A 7,644-nucleotide genomic window follows, 5' to 3' on the forward strand; every position below is an offset into this window, starting at 1 on the left:
AATGGAATTGTTTGGGAAGGATTGGGAGGTGAGGCCTTGTTGGAGATATGCCAGTGGGTGTGGGCTTTGAGGTGTCAAAAGCACATGCCAGACCAAGGCNCTCTCTCTCTCTCTCTCTCTCTCTCTCTCTCTCTCTCTCTCTCTCTCTCTCTCTCTCTCTCTCTCTCTCTCTCTCTCCTTGCCTACAAACAAATCAAGACATAAAACTTTCAGCCACTGCTCCAAAACTGTGCCTGTCTGCCTCCCTCTTTGATGATCATGGATTATCCCCCCCAAACTGTAAGCAAGACCCTAGTTACATGCTTTGTTTTATAGGAGGTGCCTTGATTATTGTGTCTCTTTACCACAATAGATCAGTTATTAAGACAGATACTTTTTTTTTTTGTTCCCGTAAATGAATACCTGAAAAACTCTTAAAGGAGAGGCTAAACATTTGGCTCCTTGTTTCAGAGGGTTTAGTTCCTTTTCACTTGGCATCATGTTTCTGGACCTGTTTTGAGGCAGACCATCAGAACAGAATGAGTATTTTACAGATAGAGGCTCTTTATGATGGACAGAAAGAAGTGGGTGGGGATTTCAGGAAGGAATCAGGACCTAGTGATCTCTTTCCTCCAATAAGCTTTATCTCCCACATTTTACACCCACCATGACTACATTACGAATTTAAGAAGATAACAATCCATTAATTAGGGAATATCTCTCAGGATCTAATTATCTCTGGAAATACCATCACAGACACACAGAGATATGACTTTTCACCAATTCTCCTGGAATTTCTTTCTTTTTTTCATTTTCTTTTCACTGGTATTATTTCCAGGGGAGAGGGTTGTTGTTGAGACAGGGTTTCTCTGGAACTCACTCTGTAGACCAGGCTGGTCTTGAACTCACAGAGATTCACCTGAATCTGCCTCCCATATATTGGCATTAAAGGTGTGTGCCACTACACCCTCCAGGCATTTCTTAATATAGTTATATTGATAATCAAGATGAGTCATCATACAATGGGTACTATATGTAATCCATCTTTCCTCATGCATACATTTGGTCCCATATAAGACTACAAACCTGAAGCCAGGTAGATTAAATAATATACACTCTTTTGTGTCTGTGCTGGTTCCTCTGTAGAGGAATATGTTTTGCAGTTGTTTGCTGGGTTTGAAATATTTGAGTAAGAATCTCATTCAGACTTCAAATGCTTCACACATAAGTATTCTCGACTTTTTTTTTTTTTAAACAAAACCTTAATCACAATCTTCAAAATGCTAATACCAAATCTCTCTGCTTCCTCTGATGCCTTGGAAGCTTGTGCAAATGTTATGCTAACGTACTCTGTTACAGCTGAGGTAGCGCTTCAAATTTGCTAGTGAGGCACATTATTGACAGTGCTCTGGGAATTCAACCCCATGAGTCTCAGAAGTTAGAAAGCAGAGCAAAGCTTATGCTAGAAAAAAAAATAAGTCCTATGACTGCAGCCTTTACTTTTAATTATAATGTCTTAAAAGTTACAATTCTATTCTGCCATCTCACCAGGTGCTCAAAATATGAGATTGCTGCATCTTGCTTTTAAAGAGCATGTCTGCATCAAAACATAATATGTCTCTACCTCCTGTGGAACCACCTAGTAATTCAAAGGCATATTTCATCTGAGTTGTCTAGACTGTCATTGCCATCGGAAAATTAAATACAAAAAATGTTCAGCTCTTACTGTGTTGTATAACGAAAGGATAAGAAACCTCAGAGAGCTCATGGCTTTAAAAGCATGGGCGACCATTCTGCTCTGGAAACAAAATAAGCCCAGGAGTGTTTGTTATGACTTTACAAAATAGCCTTTAAAGATTTAGAGTTAAAATAAAGCATCTTTTCTAGAAACGGAGATGTGAGACCCATAACCATTGTACACATTGTCTATCTTGTCTTCTAGAGAGAGCTGTACAGTAGACAAGGTCGTATAAACTCCCACTGGATTCAATTTCTTGGTTTGTCCAAATTGTTTTGTTGTAATAGGATTTGGAGACAATTATTATATTGTTAGAAATCATATTTGAAAACTTTTGGGGCTAGAGATGAAATAGAACTTACCAAACTTCTCTGTGGTCAAATCAGAGGGAAAAGAATCTAGACCAATCCATTCTGGGAAATGGTGTGTCTAACCAAACTGGGAATGACTCCAGCTTAAGATTAAAAGCGCCCTGGCTCATATATTAGCCCCGACAGCTTCTAATAAGTTATTTAAACTCTCTGGGACTTAGCCTGCTCACTGGACAAAATGGTTATGTGATAATGCTTAAGATACAGTGTACATTTAAAGCCATTATCTTGGTAGCAGATACATAGCAGTTGCAGATAAACAGTAGTTATTCACAGGCCCAAGAATAAGCATAATAATTCTATAACATTTTAAAACTTATTTCAGTTCTGTTTATGTGTTGTGTTTCTGTGTGGAGTCTATGCACACGAAAGCCTGGAGCCCAGAGATACTGGATATTTCTAGAGTGACAAGCAGTTGTGAGCCATCTGACATGGGCACTGGGAACTAAACCCAGGTAAAAACAATACAAGATTTTAACCACTGAGCCATCTTGTCTCAATAGCCTGCCAAACATAGCTCAGCTGTTTCTTTTTTAGCTTCTTTTTTCATTAGATATTTTCTTCATTTACATTTCAAATGCTATCCTCAAAGCCCCCTACACCCTCCCCTCTGCCCTGCTCCCTAACCCACTCACTCCTGCTTCCTGGCCCTGGCATTCCCCTGTACTGGGGCATATGATCTTCCCAAGACCAAGGGCCTCTCCTCCCATTGATGGCCGACTAGGCCATCCTCTGCTACATATGCAACTAGAGACACAGTTCTGGGGCTCGCTGGTTAGTTCATATTGTTGATCCTCCTACAGGGTTGTAGACCTCTTTACCTCCTTGGGTGCTTTCTCTAGCTCCTTCATTAGGGTTCCACCCAATAGGTGACTGTGAGCATCCACTTCTGTATTTGCCAGGCACTGGTACAGCCTCATAAGAGAGAGCTATATCAGGGTCCTGTAGGCAAAATCTTGCTGGCATATGCAATAGTGTCTGGGTTTGGTGGTTGTATATGGGATGGATCCCCAGGTGGGGCAATCTCTGGATGGTCCTTCCTTCTGTCCCAGCTCTGAACTTTGTCTCTGTAACTCCTTTCATGTGTATTTTGTTCTCCATTCTAAGAAAGAGCAAAGTATCCACACTTTGGTCTTCCTTCTTCTTGAGTTTCATGTGCTTTCCAAATTGTATCTTGGACATTCTAAGTTTCTGGGCTAATATCCGCTTATCAGTGAGTGCATATCATGTGTGTTCTTTTGTGATATAGAGTAATGATGCTAATTTCCAAAGTATGAATTCAAGTTTTAAGAATCATTTTTCTAGAAAGGAGACATGGAAAATATGGGGAAAGTTAGAAGATCATCCTGACAATAGTTTCATTATATCTAATTGTATTATATCTTATTAGTAATAAGTGCTAATTCTATGACTTTTGTACTTGCAAGTCTGTTTATTCTAGGGGTTCAGACATTAGTGAGTTTATTTTATTCTTATTTTAACATATTTGCTTCTCAAGAGCCTGCTGTTTATCATGGGACATGGGTGGTAAGTAAGTAATCACACAAATCATTATGCAAATTTGTGACGAATGCTAGCAAGGGAAAAATGCCATGTGCATTTAACCAACAGTGTAACTTTCTGCTCCCTGAAGAGATTCTTCCCAAATAGAAATATTTTAGACTTCTGTTACGACATGTTTTCCCAACCATCTGTTCTTCCCCAGTTGAGGGAACTGCTGCCTTACAGACCTTTGTCAGTGACTGTAAAATTCATCTGTGTAGTCTCTGCACTTTATGTAATTTTTGCTATATAACCAATTTGGATTTATAGAAAGTGTAGAGAATTGATTCATAAATAATGATTTTCCACTTCTTCATGTACTCTTTGAGAAGGAACATCTTTTATTTCTACAAAATTCAACCATCACACTAGGCACTGAAAGTTTCCTATTCATTTCTCGGCCAATGGAAGAGACTTCAAATCAATTATTCCTTTGTCAATATATTTTGTCTCATTCTACTGAATGTTCACCTGTTGGATAACCATACACATTTCTTTTTTGTTATTATTGAAAAACTATTACTCTCTCATACAATACACAGTTTCCTTCCCTCCATTCCTCCCAGCTACCTGACCTTCCCCCAGATCTGTTCGTTCTCTGTTTCCCTTCAGAAAAGAGCAGGCCTCCAAGAAGGCATGCCAAATAGGACAAGACAACATACTATATGACAAGGCAAAAGCCTTCATACCAGGCTGGATAAGGCAATCCAATAAGAGAAAAAGAGTTCCAAGAGCAGGCAAAGGAGTCAGAGACATACCCGTTTCCTCTGTTAGGAGTCACACAAGAATACCAGGCTAACAGCTATAACCAGAGGACCTGGTGTAGAGCCACACAGGCCCTGTGCTTGCTGTTTATGACCTTGTGAGTCCATTAGCCCTGCTTAGTTGATTCAGCTGGACTTGTTCTCCTGGTGTCTTCCAACCCCTCAGACTCCTAGAATCTTCCCTCCACCACTTCCCCAGGGCTTCTCAAGCTCTAAGGGGAGAAACCTGATGGAGACCTACAATTTAGATTCTCTCTCTCTGCATAATGTCTGACTGTGAGTCTCTGCACATAATCCTGTCTGCTACCACAGGGATCCTCTCTGATGACGACTGGGCAAGACACGGACCTATGAGTACAGCAGAATAACATTCCATGTCAGGGGTGGGGGGCCTTCCCCTGCAGTGGCTTGCGAACAGGATGGCCAGCAGAGGAGATAAGGAAGAGAGAAAGGAGTGAGTTAGGCCAGGGTCAAGGGAATCTCACAGCTCAGAACACTTCTGCAGCTCTGGCTGACTAGCAACCAGGTGCTTCTTTATTTCTGCAGGTTTCACAGAACAAAAAACAGACTAAGGATTACTCAAGAACTAAAGCTTCTGTGGTTGATTATTGGTTACATGTTCAGGGTTATGAGTTCAGTCACAATTAGAAAACAGAAACAGATTTAATTTTTATTATCTGCCCAGTAACTCTAATGTAAAGAATCTAGAGAGTGTCTCCTTCAGAGCCAACGCATTTATTTTATGACAGCCTGCTTTAAGGCTAGCAGCGTTTACAGGTTTAAAGCACTCCAGGAAAACAAAACATCTGCACCAGTCTTTTCATGAACAGCAAATATTACTACCTAATTCATTTTACTATGCTTCGTCATCTATGCTATAAAGTAGAAGAAGTTTATTTTAGTTGATCCATCTTAATAACAGAGTTCTAGTCCTCCTGGGGTGTATCTAGCAGGGCCATCTCCCCTATCTTTAAACTACACTTTCAGAGAGCTTTAAACTTAGAATAAGGAGACCTTGAATCTGTAACTTGTTCTCCCGGTCAGTTGCCTCTCTATACCCTAAACCAATTATAATGTTTTAGTTTTCTCAGGGGCAGATACCCTGAAGAAGATTCCTGGAGTAATGATGTCAGCTAGCTATGTGCTTCTCTGTGCTTACTGATGATCTCTAGAGCATAGGAGGACTTCCAAATGGTGCCTAGATAAAGCTAGGCTAGGAAGTTTCCTAAAAAAGACTCAGACATAATTTTCTCTTGAGATACATAAAATGAATCATAATGCAGAAAGTCCCCAAGAACGCAGCATGCAGACACCAAAATCCAAAAGCTGGAGACAGAAGGACATTGATTGCAGTACTTACATCAGCTTTGCTAGAACTGTGTCAGGCAGCTGAGCTGACGTCATGACTCTCACCATTTCCAGTGGATATGGCTTGTCCAATTAGGGATCATATCACTGATTATATGTATTTACGTATATAATAATTATATATTTTTTCCAGTTGTGTTTGGTTCTACCCTAAGTTTCTGAGCCATCTGTCTCCTGATCCTGCATATACAGACAGTATAGGGCATGGGTTCAAGTTGAACTGGAATTCAATTGGCTGCTCCACAAGTTCTGTGCCACCCTGGGTCTCACATATCCTGCAGGATGGACATATTGGCTGTACAGATTTTTTTATTCGGGTAGTAAGCATGTGTGTACATTTTCTAAATCTGCCAAGCTGAATGCTCCATGGCCAGTTTAGGACATTCGTTTCTCTAGGGCTGCTAAACTAGAAGAGGTTAACTGATCATTGCGGGGTAAAAAGAAAGAAGAGAATGTTGTTCCTAAGTTTGAACTGACTCTTCTTATTTAATATTGTAGTTCCTTCTCACCAAGTCATTGATGAAAAATCTCTTAAACAACATAAAAGGAATCATAGCATTGCAAAGAAACGTGACATTTTATCAATTATGGCAAGTGACAGAAATTGTAATTCAAGTTAGATTAAGCCCAATAAACTATTGTATTGACTGAATCAATAAGTATTTGCTGCTGTTTTTTTTAAAGGGAGATTCTGTTTAGTAATATATAACATGAGGGCAAGAGATATAACTCAGTTGTAAAGGAATTGCCTAATATATATGAGGTCATGGGTTCAATTTGTAGCACTGTGGGGGCAGGGGGAATAATGTAATGCATAACCCGAGTAGATGTATAACATCTAGTTTTTCTCTATTTTTCAAACTGGAAATTGAAAAATACTGTAGACTGACTCTGTCAATACAATTCCTTCTAAAATGTGTTCTACAGTTTGGAAAACAAAATCAGAAAGTGCATTTCTGGTTTTTCATGTAGTTGTGGGGACAGATGATTTAAGTTGTGCTAATTTGTTACATTTTCACGAGTCTTAGATTTGAAATTATCTTGGAATGCTGCTTTGTGTACCAGATACTATTTATAGAGGTCTGCTGCCCTGGCACTAGCTGCAGTGCTGGCAGAGGGCTGGTTATCGAGCTAGGTACAGGGGTTGGGGTGGGGCAGCTAGCTTGGAAAGCTTTGGGAGAGAGGTCTCTTCCCAGGAACTGTTACAGCTCCGATATGACAGATGCTCTCAGGCGATGGAGTAATTCTCACATACACCTTTATTCCTTCTGGATAGAATCTTCTATACAGATTTGGGGTGGCTTGGAGTCTGACAACAGGTGCTTCCTATTGACTTGGTCTGAGATGTTAGGGATGCCTCATCGACATGTGGAAGGGATTAGGGGTGCTAGCACTAAGTGATTGACAGCCACAACTTTCTCAATGGGGGGCTGTGGCTACATGACATGGGCCTGGTGTTGGGTGCAGGTGAAGCTTCTACCATCCCTTTGGGTCCCTGGGGCTTCCAACCCAACTCAACCTTACCAGGCTTCCTCGTTTTCTTCTTATAAAGGAGATGTGCCATCAGAATGACTGTCTCCTATGTTGGGAACAGTTTGATATTGAACAGACCTGATTAGTAGTGATCTTAGCGGTTGGTTGAGGCAGGGTGCCAAAAGAAGCAAGGCTCCAATGGCTAGAATGGGGTCAAGGAGGGGAAGAAGCCAAGCTACCAAGGGGTTAGAGTACCAAGAGGTAGGGGTGTTGGGAGCATAGTATGACCAGAGGTTCCCCTGGAACTCTTTGAGCATCTGTACCATCTTGTTCTAGCAGCCCAGAGTCATTGACACAGGAGTGACATTCCTTCCCCAGCAAAACACAAGCCCCTCTCCCCCCCCCCCCG

Source organism: Mus pahari, chromosome 17, assembly GCF_900095145.1.
Source record: "Mus pahari chromosome 17, PAHARI_EIJ_v1.1, whole genome shotgun sequence".
NCBI classification, from domain to species: Eukaryota; Metazoa; Chordata; class Mammalia; order Rodentia; family Muridae; genus Mus; species Mus pahari.